The sequence below is a fragment of the Oryzias latipes genome, chromosome 2 (genome assembly GCF_002234675.1).
Source record: "Oryzias latipes chromosome 2, ASM223467v1".
Taxonomy (NCBI): domain Eukaryota; kingdom Metazoa; phylum Chordata; class Actinopteri; order Beloniformes; family Adrianichthyidae; genus Oryzias; species Oryzias latipes.
The window spans coordinates 23698479-23725089 of NC_019860.2; the positions used below are offsets into that span (position 1 = coordinate 23698479).

At 46.0% G+C, this 26611-nt stretch overlaps 1 long non-coding RNA gene across 2 annotated transcripts in view; it reads right to left on the minus strand.

Moving 5' to 3' along the window:
- LOC105355995 overlaps positions 1-26611 on the minus strand; it is a 55824-nt gene that overhangs the window by 12621 nt on the left and 16592 nt on the right. The window contains exons 3-4 of one of the 2 annotated variants that reach the window (XR_002872003.1): positions 3381-3428; positions 1329-1574 (exon numbers count right to left, since the gene is read on the minus strand). This is a non-coding gene — a long non-coding RNA (uncharacterized LOC105355995). Of the gene's footprint in view, positions 1-1328; positions 1575-3380; positions 3429-26611 lie in introns of those variants that run through there. The other variant, XR_002872005.1, reaches the window with a different exon arrangement.

The window sequence follows — 26611 nt, forward strand, 5'->3', positions numbered from 1 at the left end:
CCACGGTCGCATCACGCCATTTAAAGCATTATTGGAATAGAAATACCAGCATGTTTTCCATTTCAGGGTTTGTCTTGGAAGCTTTAGTTTGTGTTCTATGAACATGAACCATCCAGAATTCAATCCGCCTCTTTTGTCGGCTTTCAGTGGAAATAAAGAGGAAAATAGCTTTTGAATGGAATAATTAAATGTAATAGCAGTCTTTGGCCGTGAAGATTTGAAGTTGGAGCGAGCGAGGGTTAAGAGATCAGCAGAAGCAGATAAAACCCGAAAACAAACCGCCATTCAGGGGTTGACCTTAGTCCGAGTACACATGACCTCCCAAATTTCCCAGAATCCAGGTTGCCCAGGTTTAAACAGTCAGTCTCCACTGAGACCAAAGAGCTGTCGAAGGACACCAGGCACCGGACTGGGATGAACTAATCTACAATCGACTTGGAGAGAAGACTTCAACTGTTGGAGCAATGATTAAAAAGAAAAGGCAGATCACTGAGAATCTCCTTCCACCTGGAGCTCCGTGGTCCATGTGGAGAACGCCGGAACGGACCACAACTATAATGTGGGGAACTGCTCAATGACCCGAAAAGAGCTGGGACCACAGGTTACCACGGTAAGACGCCACAACGTGCGCTCCCGTTTAAGCCAGAACGTGCCCGGAGCCGTCTGAACGTCTCCCTCTGGAAGATCCAGAGGAGGATCAACGTGGTCAGATGAAACCAAAGCGGAACTCTTTGGCAGAGAAAGCTCCTCGCCGTGCTTTGAGTTAGAAACTTAGAAGAACGCCACTGTGCAGCACGGGGGTGTAAACATCATGATTTGGGAAAGGAAGCCTCATCTGTATGAATGGATCCATGCATGGAGAGACCTTGAACAAGAAAAACCTCCTTCCATCGGCAAGAACGTCGAGGACGATACGTGTCTGGATCTCCCCGTGAAAAAGGACCCCAAACACGTCGTCATGGCAACCGAGGAGCGTCTACATAAGAAGCATTTCGAGGTTTTCTGGGGTGTTCTAGTCATTCTCTGGACCGCAACCCCAAAAAGAGAATCGGTGAAGGGAGCAGAAAGTCCCAGGGGAGAAGATCTGCATGGAGGAATGGACCAAACCTGCTGACCTTTGACCTCTGTCATTGAAACCAGGGTCACACATTTGGGTGCATTTTCTGCTCCGTTATACAAATAAATTAGTGTTTCTACGATGAGCCTTGCAAACCAAACTCAGGGTTTAACTGGGATTCTGTCTAAAACCTTTTTACTTTTCTAGAGATCTTGGCGAGATCTCTAGAAAATACTTCTTAGGTTTCAATTCAAGCAAAACAGTTTCACGTTTAAACTTTTTATCTGCAAACAATTATAGAAACGTCTCTTTCCCTTTCGTTCCATTCGTTTCCCGTTATTTCCTTTGTTTTCTGAAACACGTTGACGAGTCCTCGGAGATGAGATGAAATGTTTAAAGCCACTTTTTTCCATCATCAGTGGGGAGGAGGAACGGTGATTCTGCTCTGTTTTCCATTCCACTCAAGTCCATGTCAGAAAAATAACACGCCGTTTCTCCTGGGATGTGGAGCCTTGACCTGCAGACACGGTGATACGGAGAACCATAACCACCATCCCCGTCCTCAGAGCGTCAGCTCTCCTGACGATGTGACATCATGAAGGCAGGGATGGAGGTGACCCACGCCTGTAAAAGCCAGCGCTCTGCGCTCCGGCGAGGCGGCACACGGCGAGATGGAAACGTGCAGACCTTCTGGTTCTCCAGCGTTAGGACGAGTGACGGGAGCGAGCGTGGCTGCATATGCATGTCAGCGTTTACACAGGTATGAATCCCAACAACTGGAAGGGCTTTTCCACACACACACACACACACACACACACACACACACACACACACATGCGGTCACACACACACCCCACATTTCACTGCTTCTCCATCCCACAATCCTTAAACCAGACTGGAGCGTTGCAGCGATTCTTTTGAATTCAAAACCAACCACCACAGTTTATTCTGCTGACTTTTCTGTGACGTTTCTATTTTTTCGGCCTTCAAGTAAAACTAAAATTGTTTTAAAGATACAGAGAGGTGGGGAGGATTGGTTTACCCATGAGCCTTTGCTCCTTATTCAAGGTCTAAATGGAAGCTATAACCCCACCCAATGGTTCTTGAACAGCTTGAGAGAGTCCAAAAGACTCCTCTAAACCAAAGATCAAGTGTACTTCAACCTTCAACACCAGAGAGAGGAGGAAAGACAAAGTACTGTAACTCTGATGATTAAGTAACGTAGGTCCATTGGGCTCGGATGTAGAGAAAAGAGGCTGGCTCTTCGCTAACTTTGCTAGTAAACTTTACGTTTATAAAGTTAGTGACCTTTACGTTGGTAAAATTACCCAACTTAACCTGGGTAACTTTATCAGCATGAAGTTAGAACGTCACTAACGTTGCTAATGTAAAGTTTATCAATGTAGAGTTAGTCAGGTGACTTTAACAAGGTAGATTTTACCAATATTTAGTTTGTGATGTTACCAACTTGTATATGATTATATATGACCTTTTTTATGAATTATTTTCACATGCTGTTCTCCTACCCAGAAAGTAAAGCGACTCGACCTCTGAGGCTCCGCCTTTCTATCCTTGTGGCTGGAGCCCATTTCATCATGTCATCCTAGAGTCTAAAGATGGATAAACATTTTGTGATTATAAAATTAAAGCGTTTAGCCAATCATCGCTAGCTCCACCGAGAAAGTGGGTGTGTCTGTTAGCCTGGGGGCGTGGCTGGCAGCACGGAATCTTCCTGAAAGGGGCGGTTCCGCACTTTGTAAATGGATCAGAATACCACTTTGGGGCTGTTTTTTGTGAGTTATGAACATCATAATTCACATAAAAGCTCAGAAATTGGGTTTTGCACGGTATAGACCCTGTATCTAGATGTGTCTAGAACAAGGACACTTCAACACCTGAGCAGGCAAGGCAGGGACCAAACCTGAGGTCAGTCTTACCTCTGTACCACAGACGCCCATGAAACCCTTGTAGCCCTTAAACTCTGTCAGAGAGAGAATGTGGAGAACACATTTGGGACTTTAAGGGTGTATTCAGACGGAAACAATGTTTTGTTTCAGATCGAGTCCTGAATCTTGTATTCAGACCGCCATCAAGCGGCCCATTCGTTTCCGGACAAAAGCTTGTAAACAAAACCAGTGACTAAAGAGCACTTCAGTCATTGGTCAAAACTACAAGAGAAAGACAGACGTGCTGCTCTTTACGATTCTTATCAGGACAGGTAACTTATTAAATGTTAATGTTGGTTGCATAGAATGTTTGTCTAAAGAAAACCTTGGCTGTGAACAGGTGATTCAGAAATGTATGGAACTGTTGACATTCTTACCGTGGATCAGAAGCGTAGCGTCAGGGTGGAGCGCCAAGTCCAAACCGTCTGATTGAAAGAAGAAAAAACAATTCTCAGTTTCTGACTATATTAGATTAAAATGATGTGCTTCCAAAGCGACTCCCAAAGTGGAGACACTGTTGCCAACGTCTCAATAAGAAGTCAGGATTGGTTGAATTAAAAGTCACTAAACGTCCCTAAATTATGTCATCGTCTGGTTAGTAAATTATTTAAATGGAATTTCTAAACAAACAAAAATGAATGAAAACAGTAAAAAAAAAACTCTTTTTCCAAGTGTCCAAGAGATCCAAAAATACACTTTAGCAGATTTGTTTTTTTACATTTCGAAGGAAATTTATTTATAAAAATTTAATTATAAAGAATTTCCTGTGAACTAAGTCTGATTTGAACTAAGTCCCCACTCCGGGACCGCCCTGTCCCGGAGTGGGGGGAAAACCACTTCATAGAAGAACATAAACACTCACCTGAGCACAGGTGTTAGCTCAACAGACTGAATGACTGAAATATTTCACACTAGTTGGTTTTAAGGCATAGGTATGCGTGTGAACACTATCTGTTTTGTGTACATGTCGACAGGTGGACATTTTTGCAACTAACAGGTGTGTTTATAACATTTGAGTGTGTGTGTGGACAGGCTCCGCCCTTTTTTTTTTTTTTTTTTTACATTTGAACCTTACCATAATGATTAACAACCAGTAAACTTGTTGCTTTATGCTGCTTCATGGTCTTATCCCCCTTCCCCTTCTATTATCACCCCCTACCCCCCCTCCCTCTCTCTATCGTCCCTCTCTCTTCTTCCCCTCTTTCCTTTTCCGTCCGGTCCAACACCAAAGATTTTCAGACATGATTGAAATTAATAAAGTTTGGCCTCAATTACAAAAGGGGTTTATTCAGACATACCTTTGGTTTGTCTGAAGATTAATAACCCCTCTTGTTAAAGTAAAATATGTCCAACCCAAGAGGCCCTCAGCTCTCATCTGACTGCCCAGCTGTTGGACAGGACAAGTTAGAAGAAAGAAAAAAAAAAAAAAAAAAAAAACAGTGAGAGGAGACGTCAAAATAAAGAAAAACAGTAAAAATGTAAGGAAATTCTTTGGGTGCGTAACTCACTTGAACATGCTAAACCTTAAAGCAGCTAACTTCCCGTCTGCAGGCTGCTGCTAATCGTTGCTCATTACAGGACTTTAGTCGTGTGCGGCGGCTGTTTTTGAAGCTCAGTCTGCAGGTGTGAGAGTGGGTGGGCAGGAGTGCAGGTTAGGAGTTGGTTGAGATTGCGGAGGAGTCAAAGAAAATAATCCCCCACCGTGGAGTGAGTCTCTCGGTGGTCAGAGGCTTTCTGTCAGCCCCCTCATTAAAGCCCCCATATCTCCTCCGCTCTCTGCTTCAAATTGCCTTTCCAGCCTCATACTGAGTCGAGGCCAGAGGGTCAACAGATTATCTTCTTAATCCCGTTAATCCCTCCTCACATCAGCCGGGGATGATTCTCACCATAATTGTGCTCGCTGCCGCCTCAATTAAAAAAAGGCAGGGGTCTGAGGAAATGAGGTGGAATGAGGCGTCACTGTGGATCAACGGCGGGCGGGGGGGGGGGTTTGAGCGCCGTGTGCTGAAGGGAACGCGAGGACGAGAACAAAAGTTCAAGTCTTTGGAAAGCAGAGGAGTTTAATTCGTCGGTGAGAGTCTGAGGGCAAAGACAGTTCAGGGGGTGAAATCACATCACGACCAGTTTGTGCCCCCGTCATCCACGGTGGCGTAGACCGGGACGGACCGCCGAGGCGCCGTGAGCGGCCGTGTCAAAGAAGGGTCCTTCACGGAGCCAAAAAGTGACTGTTATCCATAAATAATGTGCATGTTTCTGCTTTATTATCACTGTCAGCGTGAAGGGTCAAAGGCTAACCTCTCCTAATGGGGGGGGGACATTAACTTAATTACACGATTTATTAGCATCCTGTCAGATCAGGCTCAACGAACGCCGTACACAGTCAGAGGTCAAGAGACCCTTCAGAAACGATGGGTTTGTAGAGAGGGAGGATTTTTTATTCATCATGCTGGGAGAAGCTGGAGGTAATGATCAGGAACTTCTGAGCTGTTTTTGTTCCTCTCAAAAGGCGCTTTAATACCTCTGAGATGAAAATGGTCATTTCAGTCGTTTAACTGGGTTTTAAGAGTCTAGAATTTGGCTTTCTTGATGGAGGGCACCCATCCGTCTGTATCAGATAGAATATGGTTGGTGGTTCTAGTGTGCAAACTCCTTTAAGCTGATCTACAGAACTGGGTTTTTCTTTTTGTTGATTCATCAGATGTTTTTAGGAGGCAGATGGGACCTGATGAGCACCACGTCAAAACTAAAAGGCGATGTACACACTGGGCATTTGGCGTGCGATCATGAACACGGCAATCGTGGGTTCTTGAATGCGCGTCAAGTCCATGGTGTTCACACTAGACGAGCAGGTGGTGCATGTCCGCCACCTAAAGTTGGAAGAAGCTTGGTGGGAAATGTCAAATCACTACCATATCCGAGTCTGATTGGTCAAAGTTCACTTGCTCGTGGGTGTTGTACACAGAGCCTGAAAACGGTCGTAGTTACTTGCATTGCTATGCGTGAATGCGAGAGTTTTGAACGTGGAAGTCCCCAATGCGTGTTCATGTAGACTTTTCTTTGAGTAGCTGCTTGAGGCACCGGTCCAAAACTGGAAACTCACCATGGTAGGAAAACCCTGTTAACCAGCTCTGTTAGTGAAATATGAGCCAAAACAAGAACAATACATGTAGTACTTCTATTGTAAAGCCCCAGGCAACAGGAACTGCTGGAGATCAAACATTTAGTCCCTTAGGAATAACTGGGATTGGGTTTTACACCGACTGACTGGACCAGAACATACTGGGAGGAACCCTGAAAACACATCAACTGTTCTACTCCATGATATCTGACAAAGGTTTAATACAATAGGAGGAAATGGAAAAGTGAACAACAATTAAAGGCATCAAGTTTTGTTTTCGACTTGCTCAAACTGCCAATTTCCCATCAAAAAACACAGTAAAACGGCAGACAGCAGCAGGAACGGGAAATTAAGAAATAAATAAAAGTTAATGGTTCATGTTTGTCCCAAAAGTTACATAATTTGACACAAACCTCAGACCAGGTGAGTTTTAATCATTTGGCCATCGGTGCAACTTTGGCTTTCCGTTACCATGGCTACCACCCGACATACGACTATTGACTGCATGTGAGAACTAGACCAAGTGACCCCCTTCCTCATGGTGTTCCAAACAGGAAGTACCAGCAAACTTCCACGGACTTCTGTAGACAAATTAACTGCTGTTCCTCAGTTATTCCATTGGTCAGAAGAACCATTCTTGATCTGACACATTTTTTAACATTCAACTCAATTTCGACGTTTTTCAGTTTCAGTGGTTTGAAGCCCATTGAGATGACTGCTGTTGTAATATTGGGCTATATAAATACTATTGAAATTGAAGTGACGGGGGTGTGGCCTGCCAACAAGCTCACTTCTGAGTGGATTCCACAGAAACGATAACTTGGAGAAACCGACCAATCATGTGACGAGGAAAAAGAATGCCGACTTCATTTGTTGTGTGACGTCACACTCAGTCCAGTTTTTTTTTATACAGTCAGTGGATAAACCTCAAAAGGCTTTACTGGATTCGTCATTCCACGCCGACGTGTTCCGTCAATCAGAACCTCAAACTGAGGATCCAGCTAACTCATCTCCAGGATACAAACTGGACAACCAAGAGGAAAGCCTTCGTGGACGTGTTCTGGTACTAGAACCCAGAACAATGGTCTAAAAATGGAGTCTTAACCCTTGTGCTATCTTAGATGACCCCACCCTTCCATTGACGTGTTCTCCCTACCATGACAAAGGTGGATAAAGGTGGAAAGATTTCATTTAATCCATGGACACCAGTGAAGATCACAAATCATTGAAGAAAAAAGGTTCAGAGCACTGTCCAGTGGGTCTAGATGACCCCACTCCCAACGTTAAAGTGCCTAGGATAACACAAGGGCTACAAACGCCAAAGTGTTCAGGCTGCGGTCCTAATGAACAAAGAGCTGACTGAAGCTCTTCCCCTCCTCTAGTCCCTGGTCAGTTCTTTCCGCTGGATTGTTAATATCCATTTCACTGCTCCGTGTTATTTTATTACATTATTGAATGCAGAGTCTCCATAATCATATTTAGGGAAGTACCCAGGGGCCCCACTTATCCGGAGCAGTGAGCGAGGATGCAGAAGGAGCGTGACGGTAGCTCCTCCTCGCCACTGAGTGTCCACGCCTCTCGTGAAGCGTTAGAACACGTCCTCCCGTCATCAGTCTGCTTTGACCAGGACAAAGGAGAGCATTAAACGCTGTGATTTCCATCTGTAGCTCTTGAATTTCTTTGACCTTCACTGTCTCCATGTCTGACGGGCGTAAAGTCAAGCTCAGATGACCTTTGGATTTTTTTCTCTCTCCTCTAGACTCCTGGCCCACCAGCGTAACTTATCTTCCGTGTGGGCTGATAATGCCTTTCTTGCCCCCGCTGATCTTGATGTGGAAAAGTCAGCTTGCCCATATCTCCAGATGCAGGAGGAAAGATTACCTCGGTAAGGAGCCCTGCATGACTGAGGGAAAAAGCAACAGGAAATTGGCTCAATTGTTGCTTTAATGATTCCTATTTTTTGCAGGGCTTTCACATTTGAATGCGCGTCCTCTAATGACCTCTCAGCGGTGCAAATATATGCATGACAGAGCAGCAGCACTGTTTCTCTGTACGAATCAGAGCAACTTTCTGAACCTGTCATTTGGTTCCATATGGTTCACTTCAAACCCCCATCAGCTCATCAGCCTCACTGTTACACCATGAACAGTTTTAAAGATCCACAAGTTTTAGACAAATCAGACATTTTTGAATGTAGAGGCCTTTAGTTCCTACAAACCGATGGAAAAACTTAACATGTTTCTTCTCTTCTGTCATCTGTCCTCGTGGCTCTGAACGAACAGCCTTCACGCCAACTCGTTTTTGACGTCTGAACGGTTCTGAAGAAGGAAAATAGCCGAACTTCTAAGTCTTGAAATGTGCGATTAGACCTGGTTAAAGCTGTTTCGCTTGTCTACACGTTTACATTTATTGATCCCACAGAACAGAAGAATATGTAAAAATAGATATAAAAGATGTAAAAATTCTGGTCCTTCCAAACCGCCACGCCTCAGTGGAATCAAGTCTGGATGTTTATAGTTTTAAATCCTTTAAAAAGGATGGCTATTCCACGTCAGTTACGTTATTCTAAGACTCCAGAGTCATTCTGAGGTTATAACATTTTCAAATCTAAGCTTTATTCTGAGATTCAAATTTTAGTCCGAGGCTCTAACGTCTAATCTAATATTCAAGTGTAATACCAAGGTCCAATTGGCCTTCCAGGACCGCACTAGCCTTCAGGGGTCCCAACGGCCTTCAGGGGTCCAAATGCTCTTCATGGTCCCAACGGTCATAAGGGGTCCTAGTAGCCTTCAGGGGTCCCAACGCCCATCCAGGGTAGCAGTAGCATTCAGGGGTCCCAATGCTCTTCCAGGGTCCCAACGATCTCCGGGGTCCCAACGGCCTTCCAGGGTCCCAACGGCCTTCCAGGGTCCCAACGCTCTTATGCAGTCCCAACGTCCATCCAGAGTCGCAGTAGCCTTCAGGGGTCCCAACGCTCTTACGGGGTCCCAACGATCTCCGGGGTCCCAACGGCCTTCAGGGGTCCCAACGGCCTTCCGGGGTCCCAACGCTATTATGGGGTCCCAGCGATCTCCGGGGTCCCAACGCCCTTCAGGGGTCCCAACGGTTTTCCAGGGTCGCAGTAGCCTTCAGGGGTCACAACGCTCTTACGTGGTCCCAACGATTCCCGGGGTCCCAATGGCCTTCAGGGGTCACAACGGCCTTCAGGGGTCCCAACGGTCATAAGGGGTCCTAGTAGCCTTCAGGGGTCCCAATGGTCATAAGGGGTCCTAGTAGCCTTCAGGGGTCCCAACGGTCATAAGAGGTCCTAGTAGCCTTCAGGGGTCCCAACGGCCTTCCGGGGTCCCAACGCTATTATGGGGTCCCAGCGATCTCCGGGCTCCCAACGGCCTTCAGGGGTCCCAACGGTCATAAGGGGTCCTAGTAGCCTTCAGGGGTCCCAACGGTCATAAGGGGTCCTAGTAGCCTTCAGGGGTCCCAACGGTCATAAGGGGTCCTAGTAGCCTTCAGGGGTCCCAACGGTCATAAGAGGTCCTAGTAGCCTTCAGGGGTCCCAACGGCCTTCAGGGGTCCCAACGGCCTTCAGGGGTCCCAACGGCCTTCCGGGGTCCCAACGGCCTTTAGGGGTCCCAACGGCCTTCCGGGGTCCCAACGGCCTTCCGGGGTCCCAGTTGCCTTCAGGGGTCCCAACAGCCTTCTTTTTTTTCTTTTAAAAAAAGTTCCATCTTTCAAGGTTCCAACTTTGTTCTGAGATTCCAACATTTCTCCGAGGCTTAAACGTTCCAAGGTTCTGTTTTATTTCCCACTGCTGTGGTTCAGATTGTTCTATAAATTGGGCGTGGTAATTTGAGTGACAGGTCTCATCTGCTCAGAGACATTTATGGGCATGTCCTTTAACCAATAAGGCTTATAGCCCCGCCCTTTATAAGACACAACAGGGCTTGATGATGTCATATCTTGCTGGGATGTCGATACAAAATAAATTGGTAACTTTTTTTTTTTCATTCACAGTCAAAACCTGTAAACAAAATTTAGAAAATCAAAGTATTTTATATCATTAAAGAAAAATTTCACTAAAATCCAAATATTATTTTTGAAATGTATTTTCCTCAGTAGGAAAAAACTAATTTTCCCATGGAAACATCCATCCGTCCACGGATTTTCCCGCTTATCTGGAACATTGGTAGAGAACCACCGTTCAGTTGAACAGCTGTCGGTTCTATTTAAACGGAAAAGCACCTGTTCCAATAAAAGAGCATCATCATGTGGTCCAAACAGCTCATGGACATAAATATGATGTTCTCTAAGGGAAACACGTTTCATCTCAGTCGTAGGAAGGCAGCCGCTCGCAGGTTATCGACTGAAAGTCAACAGAAAATACGACACGGTGTGCTTTTCACCAACAACCCTACCCGCAAGGCCGTGGTAACAAATGTAGGAAACCCACACTGCGCCCCCTGGAGCCGAATTAAAGCTTCACACCAAACTTTGACTGATCCTCAGCCCCCGAGCGGCAAACATGCCAGCCGAACAGCAGAGGAGATCAATAAACCTTTGAGCAGGCTGCGGCGAGGCTCTTCTGGGGCCGGCGAACACGACTCCATCACTGCAGCATCAACCCGCCGCGCAGACCATGGAAGCTACCAGGGATCCACGCCACGCCCCAGTCCCTCCCACATTTCCGGAACAGATGAGCCAAGAGGGACACGACTATCAGGGTTGATCCCCACCAATCATCCCCACCGTTCACTCATGTGGGTTCACTGTCACTTGGAAAGTCCTCAAAAGGTTTTTCAAAAAATAGTCAAAGATCCAATAATGTTCTGGTCAAACTGTTGACATTTATGGGATTGAGAGCTTTGCTGAAAATGACACCGTCTTACATTTTGGAACTTCATTTCATTTCACTTGGGTTAATATTTATAGTTAGTTTAAAGATTTCTGGGGGAAAACAAGCAAACAATTGAACCTTTTTCACATTTTTTTAATGCAAAGGAGTTGTTGGTTTTCACTAAAGCTGAAGATATTATGAACAGTTTTTGCTCCAGCTGATGCTAATTTTGATGGAATTTTCTTTTGTTTTAGAACACAAACTCAAAAAAAAACCTCAACTGTTTGTCGTATCTCAACGTCCGCTGATGTGAAGATGGGTTGGTCTTAAAAAATAAATAAAATGAAAAGGTGTGTTTGGCAGATAAATGAGGAGAATAAATGCACGCTGCACTTTGACCCTTCAGTTCTGCTGAGGTGACCTCCAGAAGAATAAAGGAGGACGCTGCAGTGTCCATGAGGACAAAAACGTTTCCACAGGAACCTCAAGTTTACTGGTAGTTTATTCATGAGCTCGAAAAATAAAGTGAAACATATAAAAAAAAAGACAAAAAAACTCAGCTGGCTTTGGGAAATCTGGATTGTTATTCTGCGTTAAATCTTTCAAAAACAAAAACGACTCTTTGTCTCAATGTGTTTTTGTAAATATTGGGATTATGTGGCATTTGGTAAACTCCCATCATGGATTTCCATAGAAACTACTCATATTGCATTTTTGCCACTAGAGGAGCACTTAAGCCTTAAAAGAAACCAACAGTGTGCCTGATAACCCGGAGCTCCTCATATGTGGATTAATTCTGTTGCAAACGAGGTTGGCTTTTGAGCTACGTTCACTCCACGCTGGGGAATTCACGTTCAAGCGGCCGCTTCGATGCGTTCACGCATCTCTACGCAGGTTATTAAGTCCATTCTCTACATACAAAACACACGGCCATCGAACACAGATAACAGACTTGTTGAACTTTGACCAATGTGGGACTCTGATTTGGTATCGACGTATGGATGGTGTCCTTTTTTAATTTCCGTTAGTACCAACCGTATGACATCAAATGTTTCACGTGAAAGTGAAAATGTGAAAGAGTTTGGAAAAAGATTCACCAGATTGACAACGCGACAACATTTCACACCAGGACTCTTCCAACTGTAGGTACATGTGCTAGTAGACGGTAGAAAGGTTTTTAATGTAGCCCCTTCCTGGTTGTCCAATGTGAACACCGTGGGCTAAACTCCAGTTCAAGACTTGAACACGCTTCAAATGCCTGGTGTGAACATGTGAATCCGGCTAACATGTAGTGGTATTGGACTGGGCTTATATGTATGTATTATTATTATGGGTTTAAAAACAAAATTCATGGGTCAAAATGCCCCGTGAGACAATCTTTGTACCGTAGTGGTGCACAGCCCAAATAAAGTCCTGTAAGTAAAAGTGGTGTCCTTTCAAGTAGGAAAAGTACAGGTTAGGGTATTTTTCCTACAACTACACATTGTAGTTAGTGGGTCACTTCTACCCCCAAGACAAGACTAGGGTTAAATCTCAGCTGAAACTGCTAAAACTTGATGATCCGTCTTTATCCGACTTCCCATCAACAAGCCAAACGGCTCCTCTCCTGTTTAAACTCAGTGGATCTTTACGAGACGGTGCGGTATTGATCCGTTTGGAGCGGCGCTCCGTATAGAAACAAACACACGCATGATCTTATTTTTTATATATTCTTTACAGTCTTCTGTTCCTCTTGTTAACGTTTATTGGAGGTTAGTCAATTGAAGCCGTTTTACACATTCTGGCTCCATTTAATCTCTAATGTTTAGACGCAAGCAAAGACCGGAAGAGAGAAAAAAAAACAAAAACGGCACGTCTGATATCAGGAAACAAACTCAAAAAGTTCCTGCTTATATTTGAAAAACTGACGTTTCTGTAGGTTTTTACTTTCTTTATTAACAAACACACACTGGTAGATAAAAAAAAAGCGTAATAAAGGTGCACTAATCAGCTGGGGTTGATGGGAAAATCTATCAAGTGGGTAATATGTGAAATGAACACAGAGTTAGCCATGTTTGCGAGGTGAAAGTTTTGCGTTTTGAGCATGCAGGAAGTCTGTTTTTGAAACGTAGAGGTACTTTCAAAATAAAATGCATGATGGAATCCACAAATCTCCTTTGGGTGAAGTCCCAAACTGCTGCCAGCACTGATAGATCTCCGACTGATCCAAGTTCCTTCAGTGTTGAACACCTGATCTTATTTTTAACATTTTTCCGATCAAATTTGAAACATTGACGCTTCATAAACGGCAATAACTTTAGCTTCAGGTTTTAGTTTCCTCACTGCTTCATCACCAGAGTCGTCTGCTGTCACAACAGAGCTCGCTCTGATTAAAAGGAGCCGTTTGCTTTCATCAACACAAACGTCGCAGCTCAAGGCGTTAATGAAGACTTTAGCGACGCCTAATTCATCCAGACGCTCTCATCCCGACTTTCAGGATGCAGCTGAAGCTCAGTGACATCAACAGAACCTAAAGCTCAGAGAAGAAAATGTTCCTCATTAAAGCGGATTTCCGCTTCAGCTACGACTAAAACAACCCTTCACAACTGAACGAGTGCAACCGAAGAGACGGGAAACAAGCAGATTCAGTGAAATATGGTCGTTTTAAACAGCAAATTGAGCTTTTTTCACTGCTTTTTTGGTAAAGTACATTTGAGGAAATGAGTTTAACCAAAAATCGAATAAATCAAAGCCCAGCCTGACTCTTCTGTTCTGCCCCAACTCAAATGGTCAGAGCTGCACGTGTCACATTAAATCAGGACGTAAAGTAACGCTCCTTCTTCCTGTTGCACTTATTCGCCTCCCGCAGCCGTTTTTTTTTTTGGAAGAAGGTTGGGCTGCTGAAAGGGTTAACGTGGAGATGCCTCCTCCACGCAGATGTTTAATGAAAGGTTCCCACTTTTAGGAGCGTGTCGTTACAAATGCCGCTGACAGATCGGACGGCTTCTTTATACGCAAATTATATGTTAAGGGACTCAAAAGGGCACTCAGGCTGATAAAAGCTTCAGTCACAGCGGCGTGGCTGTGAAACGCAGACGCTTTTAACTCGGCGGGAGACCGGCGGCGGGAAAAGTCACCAGACTTTGATGAAGATGAAGGGTTTCCGAAGGGAAACTTTGGCGCTGAAGGTCAGGAGCGGTCTGACCACACAGCTCACACTCATCTCAGAGGAGAGGATCTGGAATCTTTGCGTTCGTCACTTCAGGCTGTGGTGTTTTCTTTTTTTTTTAGCAGGAGAAAGCTCCATCTCCAGAGGGGAACTCAGAAAAGTTCAGGGGCCTCATTTCTAAAACTTTGCGTAGGATTTGCGTCAGAAGTGGCGTACGGATGAAACATAGGATGTGCGTACGCACAGAAATATTTGGATTTATAAAACCGTGCGCACGCACATCCTACGCATCTTTCCCTTAATAAATCACAACCAATTCTAAATGCAGCGCAGCTTTTGTGGCCTCATCACACGGCCATAGTTGCCCATAAATAGTCCGTGAAACGCCCACAAATTAATATTCATGTCTTGCGAGATCATGGCAAACACCGAGAGGAAATCAAAAAAACGTAACTTTACTCAATGTGAAGTAGAAGTTATCGTTGGCGAGGTGGAAAAGAGGAGAATAATGTTGTTTGGAGGGCACAGTGTGGGCATAACTAATGCCAAAAAGCCACGTGAGCGGCAAACGCCGTAAATGCTGTAGCCTCACAACCTCGGACCGTGGCCGAAATAAAAAAGAAATGGGCGGACATCAAAGTCAAAGCAAAAAAACGTCTGGCGCTGCATCGCCAGAGTGTGTTTGCCACGGGGGGGACGACACCGGAGCTGACCCCTCTTGAGAGACAAGCGGCAAGAATTGGGGAATCCCTTTGTGGAGTGGTGACTGAGGCGCAGGGGGACGCCGACGCACCAAATGCACCGGGTGACACACCCCCAAAAGCCCGCAGAGGAAGTCTGAACCGGCTCATAAGCCAGTCGTCCTCTTTTGCCAGCACGTCTTCTTGCTGTCTAAAGATGCGTTCACTCCGAATTCTTCCATTTGCCACATCTTCTAAGAGCGTAAGATCAGCCATTGTGCGTCATTACGCATTGTGATGGGGCATTTTATTTCCATCAATTTAATTACATCTGACAAGCTACAGATGTCGGGAATAATCCACGTGGAAATGGGAAATTGTTCAGCGCAAATGTAATTTCTTGTTGCTTTCTGAATGGTTGAGACATATGCCATACATTGTTTCATCAAAAATAAAACAAACTAAAGGCATATGCATGAATACCATAATTCCATAGCTTATGAAGAAATGTTTTACTATGAAAACAACTTTCCCCAGTGGACAATTAATACATCCGTCCGTCCGCACGCCCGCACCTATATCTGCTCCTCCAGACGGACACATTGACGGGAATATCAGTTTTGTACATTATTTCGTTCTGTTAACTATATTATTTATGAGGATGAATTGCACAACATGCCAATATTGCAGAACATGTTTCACTTTTCTTTCTGCAAATAAGTGTTCATTTGAATTTCTGTTGTAATTTTCGTTTGATCTTTTTTGTTTGTTTCACTGCTGATCGATCAAACGGGTGTTCGTGTAGGCTGTCAATTTTGAGACTTGCTTTGTGAAGTCTTCATGTTATTTCTGAGAGGCAGTATTGTCATTTTCACTTTCACGTGTTTCTTCCATCTGCCGACGGCGTCGCCGTTTCTCATTTCAGCCGTTTTTGTGCGTACGCCTGGGTCAGAGCTTGCGTGAAGGACCGCACATTTTCCCGTCAAGTTTGCTTTTTATAAATCTCAACTATTGCGTAGAGAGTGGCGTACGCCTTCTTTTGTGCGTACGCAACCTTTATAAATGAGGCCCCTGGAGTCTGAATGGAATCAAACATTGATCGGCATTCAGACGTGTAGACGTCCAGCCCCTCCCAGCATCATCATTTGGACACACGTCGCCATGGCAGCCGCCCGTCGAGCCTCCTTCCAAGCGCTTGACGTGACCTTGTTATTACGTTTTGTTTTTTTAACAAATGAACCCTGAATTGGGGTAGAGCAACACCTGCGTTTGGCTTCTACTGCCCCACATGCAGCGTCCCAGCTGGGCAGCAGCGACACACCTGAACAGGTGCAGCTCTGAAAAGTGACCAGAAATGGAGGCTCTGATGCCGCTGGAAAAGAAACACCAGACTTCCTCCTTCCTCTGAAGAAGAAAAGATCTCATTTCCCAGTAACTGTAAAACTTTGACAGCAGCTGAACCACTACAAACGACAGTCAGTCAAAATGCTGTCAAGGGTGGGGGGGATGACTCCGCCCCCCTGGCGCTCCAATCCCAGACTTCTATAGAGAAATAAGTTAGTCAGCTAATGGCCAGAATGATCTTTTTTTTCAAGAAACAAAACGTTCTTGTTAATCAAGGTATAAACTGACCAATCAGATGCCTCAGCAAAAGTAGGTGGAGCCTGCAACATTCAAAACATTTCATGTAGCTCGCTTACAGTGGTGGGGGGGGTGTGGCCTTCCAACAAGCTCCCTGTTGACTGGTGAGAGTGGTTGTCAAAGAAACAGTGACTAACTGACCAATCGCTGCCCACTCACAACGTCTGGCTGCAACACGGCGGCATCCATTTTGCAAAAACAAAGTGTCGCATGAATTGATTTCATTGGGTTGGAGCTGGAAGAAACCATTTTCTTTTGACTATGTCACATTCAGTCATTGGTCCCAGCCCTCTCGTCACTTCTGGTGTACCTCAGGGTTCCCCCCCTCTTCATCCACCACCTTTACGTCATATTTTTCCATTGATTTCATGTCAATGTTTACTCTTTTGCAGATGACACCCAACTGTTTGCCTACTAAACCTGACGCTCCATTCACATCGGCACGGCAACTCGCATTCAAGCGGCCACTTCCAAACGAAAAGTCTATGTAAAAACCTGAAAAACCCGCATTTTCAGGTTCTAAACTCACATTCATGATACACAATTTTTTCTGCTTAAAAATTCCGGGGATTCTTCGACAGCAGGTCTTTCATTTATCGGAATAGAGTCGTGAAAGAAAAAAGTCTCCAGTGAGATTCACCAGATTCACACCGCCATGACATTTCACACCAAGACTCGTCCAACTGTGGGTGGAAAACATGAACTAGGAAACAGGAAAAGAAAAAGAAGAAGCCCCTCCCTGCTTGCGCGGTGTGAACATAGCTCGACACTTCTCCTCCATCCTTTCCTCTAGTCTTTCTGAAATCTAATACTGGCTCATGTTCAGCCGTCTTCAGCTCAAAAGTAATAAAACACAGTTACCATCGGCTCCAAATCCACCCCATGTCAGAGGTTTCACACACTGGAAGTGAGGTTGCTATGACGACACCATCAGTCAGTCGACAGAACAAGACACAGAAAGACTGAAATCTCCAGAAGCTCCTGACGCTAAATCAGAGAAATCTGCTGCCTCCAGACGGTACGCAGTGATTTATCCTTTACAGGTGTATGAATCCTTATTTTCCACAAGTTACAACAGTCTTTATGGTTTAAATTCCCACTCGATCATCTTTGCATCGTTTGTCCAGTTCTGACCCAGATTACAGCTGGAAAACAAAGACATTCATGGATCTATTTGTCTGCAGGTGGACGCATCAGAAAGGGGCGGAGCAGAGAGACTTTGGCCCCGCCCAGCATATTTTTTCTACGTCACGAATAGAATTTTTTTTCCGTCTGCTCCTGATTCACCACAACTTAGAGAAATAAATCCAGTCTTAAGTTTTTCTTCCTTCATAAATGTCCACTATTATCATAAAAATGCGACAAGAATGTTAGAAACAACATTTTGATCAGAGAAAAAGAAAAAGATAAAAATCTCTGGTTTAGCTTTTCAAAATAAAAGTCCTGAAGTCATTCAACAAAAGTCACAGACTTTTACGTTTACGTTCCAGTTTTTGTGTTGGATTATTTGTTTTGGAATTTCATGCTTGGGAATTGACCACGGCGTGCAGGTTCATCTGAAAACCGCCCTGAAGTGGCACAGCACGCCAATACCATCGGTCTTATCTGTAATTGCCCCCCCCCCCAAACGGGCTCCATTAGGTTTCCAATAATCGCTCCAGATTGACGCGTTGCATCTAGAAATCTGTGCTTTTCTTAATCCGGTTATCGCGTGGCAGACGAGTGGACGCCACGCTGAAGAAAGTTTATAAAGCAATGGACGCTTAAATCACTATGGCGATGCCAGAAATGACTTTTTCTGACTCTAAAAACCAGCAAACAAGTGAGTGAAGGACTTCCCCCCCCGCCTGCATCGCCTGGACACCTTTTTTCTCCGATTCCATTCAGGGTTTGGGCCTTGAAAAAGCCGCCGTGATGAAATCCTCCTCTTCGTCGGCGACATTGGAGTCCATCTGAAGGGCGTGAACATAATCTCCTCCAATCCATCACAGCGGTTTTTTTCTGCAACCTTCAACGTGAAAATGGCTTTTTGTTCCCCGACGCAGAGAAAAAACCTTGATTTGTTTCCCATCAGATAAAAAATGATAATGGAGGAAAGAGAGAGACATGGAAACGGGCAGAAGGGGGTTTGGGGTTCAGTTCCTTTAAAGGATCCGACGTCACTGGACGCTCCGACTGTTTTAGGATTAGCAGATTAAAGAGTGGGCCTGAAATGTCTGACTGTCCGTGGAGTCGGCGAGCGCTGCGTTGAGATAAACAGGAAGTGATGAGAGAGCCGGAAGTGGAGACGCTTTCACGTTTTCCAGCGGCTGAAAGTCATCAGCTCCTTTCCATCCACACTCCGATTAGGAGGGAGATTTTAATCTGAAGGCCTGTTAAACTAATGTTTGAATCTTCATCAGCGCTTAAATCCTGTCATCAGGTCGTCGTCAAATCCCTCAAATCGCTTCAATCTGACGTTTCAGAGCTGCTTCAGATCCAGTTTCTCTTATTGTTTGGAGGTGGAGCATCAGATGGAATCAACCTTTCCTGAGGAACGCCACTGGAAAACACATGACCAGGCTTTGATTGGTTGAATACTATAAACCACTGTTTTCCTGTTGCTGCTTAGCTCCTTCAGTTTTTTTTTTTTTTTTTTTTTTTTTTTTTTAACTTGTCCTGTCCAACAGCTAGGCAAACAGATGAGAGCTGAGGGCCTCTTGTGTTGGACATATTTTATTTTAACAAGAGGGGTTATTAATCTTCAGACAAACCAAAAGTATGTCTGAATAAACCCCTTTTGTAATTGAGGCCAAACTTTATTAATTTCAATCATGTTTGAAAATCTTTGGTGTTGGACCGGACGGAAAAGGAAAGAGGGGAAGAAGAGAGAGGGACGTTAGAGAGAGGGGGGGGTAGGAGGGTGATAATAGGAGGGGAAGGGGGGTAACACCATGAAGCAGCATAGAGCAGACAGGTTTACTGGTTGTTTATCGTTACGGTTCAAATGTAGTACAGAAAGGGCGGGGCCTGTTCACACACACTCAAATATTATCAACACACCTGCTAGCCGCAAAAATGTCCACATGTCAACATGCACACAAAACAGATAGTGTTCACGAACGCATACCTATGCCTTTAAACCAACTAGTGTGAAATCTTTCATTCATTCAATCATGCAAACTATTAGTGCAAAGGTGAGCTAACACCTGTGCTCAGGTGAGTGTTTATGTTCTTCTAAAATGGATGGTGGAACGTGAAAAGAAGGAGGACGAGCGCCCAGCCACCCCCACACCCACACCCCCGCCGCAGCAGCAGCGGCAGCCGGAATTCCCCCAACGCCACACGGGAACAGGCCGGGAACAACCGCCTCCCGGGCGACCAAGACCGCCACCCAGGCCAGGGCCAGCAGGACCGCCGCGAGGCCCCCAGAGCCAGAGAGCAGGGAGGCGCAGAGGGAAAGAGAGCGCCGCCCCAGCCCAGCCAGGAAAGCAGCCCCCCGCCGCGCCGGAAGAGCCCAACGCAGGGCCCCACCGGAGAGGGACGCCCACAGCCCCAGACGAGCACCCCACCACCACCCAGGAGTTCCGGGCATCCCCCCGCCCCAACCCCAGGTACGAGCCAGGACCCCCCAAGGGAGACCCGCTCCGCACTCCAGGCAGCCACCCACCCGGCCCACGGTTGGTCCAGGTAGGAGCAAGGCAGGGGCCCGCCGCCCCCGCCCAGGAGGGGGGAACCCCGGGGGAAAAAGGGCGGCCCACAAGGGATGTTATAAATATGGCCCGACCAGGCTCGGCCATGTTGGAAGTTTGGCAGCCCAGCGCCCAGGGGCAAGGACCAGGACCCACCCCCCAGGGACACGAACACCCCCGGCTCAGGTGTAATATGAACCCCCCCACCGTGCGGAGAGAGCACCGCCGGGCCCAGGGAGCCGGCACCCAAGGGACACGGCCGCCATCGCCAAGGGGCCCGCAGCCCCCACCAGGGAAGGGGTAGGGGACAGATGGACCCAGGTCCCACCTTCCTTGTAAAATGTGTGTGCGTGTATGGGTGTTTGTGTGCATGTGTGTTTATGTTTGAATGTATATATTGAAGGGGGAAGGGTGTGTGTACTAAGGGGGGTGCAGTTAAAATTGGCGAATAGGGCACTAAGGGGACATCTCCTGATTACTCACAGTGATGTCCCCTCACCCTCCCCACCAAGGGGCCCTAAATGTCTAAGGTGCGGTTAAAATTGGCGGGTAGGGTGCCAGGAGGACATCTGCTGCTTGCTTGCAGTGATGTCCAAGCACCCCCCCTACCAAGGACCCTACATGTCTAAGGTGCAAATAAAACCGAAAGAGGGGGGGCCCACTCCATACGGCAACCATAGGAGGGGGGCCACTCCCAAGTAGCTTTGATTGGTTGAATACTATAAACCACTGTTTTCCTGTTGCTGCTTAGCTCCTTCAGTTTTTTCCAGCTGTGACTTTTGCTCCTTCAAATCCTTGAACTTTTCCAGATATTCCAGGATTCTTCATTTATTAATGTTTCATTTTTTGCCAATTATCACCCTTTTTATTCAGCAATACAGCATTCAACCCCTGCATTTTCTTCTGGAAAGGAAACGCCCCTCGTTCAAGTTCTTTTAGCAATAATCCTTATTTGAGTCCGATTTATCCACTTGTTTCCATCTGAAACCCTCAGACTAAAGGATCCACATCTCCGTCCAGGACCTGACGGGTGGAGAAGCTGCTGTTGGTGAGAAGTTTCAGTTTCTTTTCCTTTTGTGTGTCACTGACGGCAGAACTGGGCCAAAGCATGACTCATCCGTCTCCTCACAGCTCCACAGATGTTCTTGGAATGGTGGCCGGGGTTTTTAAACGCCTGCAGCTCGTTGGAGGAGCAAAGGTGGAGCTGCACGCTCAAACACAAAACCTCAAGCTGGACGGTCACTCTTACTGTAAATCTGAAGCAGAGCGCCAAAACCCGAAAGAGAAGCAGCAGCAGAGATGACTCTTAGCTATTTTTATCTGGTAGCACATGTTCCTCACACGACCTAAAAGGTCAGAACCAGACAAGAACCTGGTTCCGACATGACCGAGCCCGAATAATCGGCTGCTGAACAGGCTGGTTTAGGTGACATCATCACTCAGAGGTGGCTCATGGGTAGAAATGAGTCTCTGTACTCCTGCCGCCAGCGGGCTCGGGTGGCAAATGACTGCGGCTGGCAGACGCTCATATTTTACCTTCTCATTAGCAGTAAAAGGAGGACGAGGCAATTACCCCGCTGGAGTGGCAGCTCGCTCCATGCTGGAGGGAGGGAGGGAGGGAGGAAGCTGAAAATGATGAGACGTCTGCTGCTGCTGCCGCCACGGCGACCGGCTGACAGGACTGTCTCACCGCTAAAAGGCCAGGCCGCACGCCGGCGAGACAGAAATACTACAAAAGCGTATTTTATGTAAACAGCCAGGAGGCTCAAACCAACCAATTATTTAGAAAGAGACGCCGAAACCTGGGGGGAGAAACGCGTTTAAAAACAGACAGGAAGCAGTGACCCAGTCTGAACATGACACTTCCTGCGTCCCGACGCCGCGTCTGCGACAAACCAGAGGGGTTTCCGGCCAACGTCTGGTCCTGAAATCTGCTCAATTAAGTCTCGGCGAGGACGGCGATCCGACATCAAAGGGAGAAAAACGACGCCGTTCCACCGGGAGAACATTTACAAAACGCACTCCTGAGTTTGTTCTGCGACTTCGTTTCACCTGCTGGGGGGGATCTTCAGGTTTCTATAGAACAACAAGACGTTTTATAAGTAATGTTGGAAATAAAACACCATCTATGAAACAGTGTCTGCTCTACGGCTGCACAGTATGAGGAAAACTCACGATATCAGGGATCAATGCTGTGATGACGATGACATCCAAAAACATCATTTATTTCACTGCAACAGTTTAATTTAAATGAGAGTCGACTTAAATTATCCTTCAAATGACTCGTCTACATAGCATCTAACGTAAAACCCATTGGTCAAATCCATAATACTTCATCATCATTGTTGTCAAGGCTCTTGGACGGGGGGGGGGGGGGGCTAAGCCCTCTCCCGGTGCATAGAGCCATCCAGAAAAACAGGGTTTCCCCATTTTTTCCCGCTCTAGTGCCAGGAGCTCAGCATCGACGTCTCCTGCTTGGACGTCTGTCCACAGAGAACGGGGTTTGCCTCGAGGTCGCTTCCAGCCTGCAGCCTCTGGATAGGAGGGTAGGAGGGAAGACGGGGAACGTGGCCGAAGCGCGTGGCGTTGCGCAACAAAGCTGGAGGCTGGCAAGTTCTGGCTCTAAAGGTTCTGTTAGAGACACTTGATGTTGTCATTGGTCCTGAGAGCCCGGCTGTCGAAGGCGTCTATTCGCTCCTTTTTAAAGGCCATGTCTCTGAACCTTAAAGCTGGATGGAGACTACGGCTAAGTTGTTTGGCGACTCCAGACTTGATGCCGCCAGCGCCCTTCCTCTCTGGTTTTATGTCACCGTTAGCCGTCATTATAGATCCCAGGAATGCATATGCAAATACTTCAAGCAACCAGGAGACGGTTTTAGCACCATTTATCGCAGTTTTCACCGACTTGCTGCATGACGACACATTTGCGATTTATGTCTCCTTCTGTCTTTGATCTTCAACGTTTGCTGGACGATAATCTAACGGGGAACGAAAAGTCGGATCTTAAAAGTTGTTTTTCAAAACAGTCCAACGTGAAACCAAATGCTAGATTGAGTTTTTTGTTTTTTTTTACATGTGAAGAACTGGAAAAAGCGACGCGTCCACGGAGAAGAAGCCGTTTCCCAGGCAGAAAAGACGGATGACAGACTTTGGAGGATAAGTGTTTCCACACAAACTGGTTTTTTACAGCCTCACGTTTACATTGTGAAAGCAAATTATGAAAAGGTCTAAACCCTAATAAAGCAGAACACATGTATTTAATGTGCAGGAAAAGGAATAAGAGCAATTTTCTGGTGTTTTTATCGTCATAATTTAAGTTTGTTTCTAAAGGTGGAGGCGCTTTTCTGGATTTAAATAATTACCTCGGGTGTCCCCGATAATTGGAACCCCTTTGCAAACCACATCTCATTACCCACAATGCCTGGCAGCAGCCCGTCGCCGTTTCGGTCACCGGAGAGGAGGCGGAGTTCAAGCTCCCGAGAAGAGTGGAGCGGAGCAACGTCTCTCCTGCAGCCGGGTTCCAAAATCCGGCGTAAGATGCAGGAATATCAACGGATACCCAGCTGCCCCCTCCCGTTCATGCCGATCACAACTTTTCCCAAACAAAGTCCAGAAACGCCTGAAGCTAGCGAGGCTTTAATTCTAATGACTTCCACTCTGCTGCATGCAACCAAAGTCTGGATGATGAAATGCAGGCGGCTGCATTAAGATGCTGATCTGACCTTTTGGTTCCTGCGGAGCAGCCGCAGAACCATTAGGATGCAACTATAACGAGGCAAACACAACCCCTCCCTCATCGTTCATCCGCCCACCCCCTTCCTCAGACTCCTGACCGGCCTTCAGGCAGAACTTTGGCGTCTCGACCAACACAAGGATGGAGATGCTCTGCAGGAACAGACGGGACTACAAAAGACAGAAAAATGGTTTCTAGAAAGTCACCCAAACGTGGAGGGAGGGGCCACTATTAAACTTTTAACAGGGTGGGGGGGGGGGGGCAAGTTAGAGAAAGATTCTGGGGTCTGAAGTTAGATCGTCCATCTGTAAAATTTTCTACTTGTAGACAGAAATTGTAAAAAGTTTAGCAGGTTGGACGCCTCTCTTCAAATTTGCTGCTCGACACCCCAGATGCTTGTGGGAGGAGCTACCACTTGACGCTTTCCCTATATGGAGCGGTGTCCGAGCATCTCTCATGGAAGACACTGAGGATGTGTAGAGATGGGATTTACTTTAAGCAGCCCTAGAAAAGCACCGGTAATCACGTCTCCATGTCTGGGTTCATGAGGTCAGAGTCTCTCCCGCCGACGGCCGCTTTCCGCCGCTACCTACGCTTTCCTGTGACCCGGTCTGACGACTCGCTGTTCCACGTTAGTTTGACGGGGAATAATAAGAACACGAATCCAAATAGCGGATCTTTTTATCATCGTCTTGTTGAAAAATATACAATCTAGAAGGCCAGCTCCGATTGGTCCAATCCATAGGCCACGCCCCTAAGTTAAACCCTAATTGATTTAAAAATCACATTTTTATTCTTTTATGCTGTAAATGTTTTGCAGCAGCGCCAATGAGGTGAGCACAAACTTTTCCAGTTTATTGGAAATTAAATGTGATTAATCAGAAATTTTCAAATAGTTGGAGATTTTATTTAAGTAAAAAACAAAATGTTCCTTTGGCTGTAAATGTTTTTTTTAAATACACACATATAATGTATTCCACCTCTCAGGTGTGGAACAATGCCGTATTGAATCTCCTACATAATTTAAATACAATAAGCAATGATTCACAGCCGCGCCAAACACGCCCCGCAGAGATATAGAGGCCTGAACGGCCTGGGATGAATTTCAGCACCGCGGACAGCGACACCTTCTCCATCAGGCTCCAGAGAATGTTGGTGAAGCTGATCCGCCTGAAACAAATTACAGACGGGAGCGTTTAATTCACCGCCGCACGCCCACACACGGAATTGGATTCATCGCTCGTGTGACACATCCTCTGCAACGGCGCCGCATTGTTAGGCATGCGGGCCGGGTAGCACGCCGTTATTTGACTCGCCGATACGGCAACAGAGAATCTGCTGGCGTCACATCAGAAAGAAGACATTACTCCTCGGCGGGGAGACTTATGTGCGGCTGCGACGGCTGTCATGTACCATTAATAATGGTAATGACGGCATTAGGAGGGCGCAATGGGACGGGTTTCACTGATCTGCCGAGCCTGAGAGACAAGGTCATTCCAAATGGCGGTAAGCGGGTCTGCCGGTTCATCACGGAGAACTGTGTCTGTTCACATCCGTCACTCCAGCATAGCCCGCTGAGTGACATCATCTCCATGTCTGTCTGAGCTCATGGATGCTGTGGCTTCACTTGGGCCTCAAGTCCAACCCGTCCGTCTGGATCTGGAGGCGGTTCACACCTCTGACTGCTGCTAAGGGCCACCATGTCCTAAAGGTCGGCTTCACCGTTCAAAGTTTAGCCCCCAGTTCTCTTAAAATAGAACTAACACAACCTTTCATTTCAAAATGGTTATTGTAAAAATGTCTGGTTTTCTAAAATCAAACATGATATGAAATGTTACCAACAACCCCGTTAGAATTTAGAATTAAAAACACATTTGTCATAAACCTTAGAAATCCTTGTAACATTTCATATTTCAGTGGAGCTCCGCCTAGGTTTTAAGTAATAGTTTTGACTTTGTCTTTGCTTTATTTTTGGAATTACACATTCTTATTTTGTCTACACGTTTATTAAACAACATTAAGGTCGCCTCACACAGCCGCTACCCACATTTTACGCATTTTCCACGTACGAGGTGTCGGCCTTCCGTGACACAGGCGTGATACATTCATGAGTGTCTCTGGCGTTCGTTTTTCATCGATGTGCGCAGATGTTCGTCGAGGGATTCGGCTGACGGGTCTTCACGTAAATTCAGCTTTAACCTTTTATCATTTTTGGTCGGTTAAGAATTCTGCAGAAAATGCTTATTTTACGTAGTTTATACGCAATCGTGTGTGATTTTTGTGTATGCAAATGGGTCTTTCCATGACCGTTCCACATCTGTCTAATAGACTTTTCATGCATGTGCCACCGATGTCTACCTTTCATATTACGCATATGGCGCACGTCTCACGATAAATTACACAATTGAAGCCTGAATTTTGAGCCACATTAGGCTTTTACGTTAATTTAGGTGTTCGTTGCGTGCCTCATTCGTAATTTCGTGGTTTTCACGTGGTTCATACGTGATCCATCTGAAAATTTCACGTAAAGACCACAACGTTTCACACTTTTTCCGCGCATGTTCCCGCCTGTCCAGTTTTCATCCGTGCATGATGCACTAAATGTATATAGTGGCTGTGGGACATGGCCTTAAAAATAATGTTTAATGAGTTTTTGACATTGTGTTCTTGTGGCATTTTTCCAAGTCCCAAATGTGTTCCCCCTATGACCAAGTTTAAAGGTTTCCCGCATGAACCCTGTTGGGGGATTTGCTTCAGACGGGTCTCTAATGGACCTCAGCTGTACT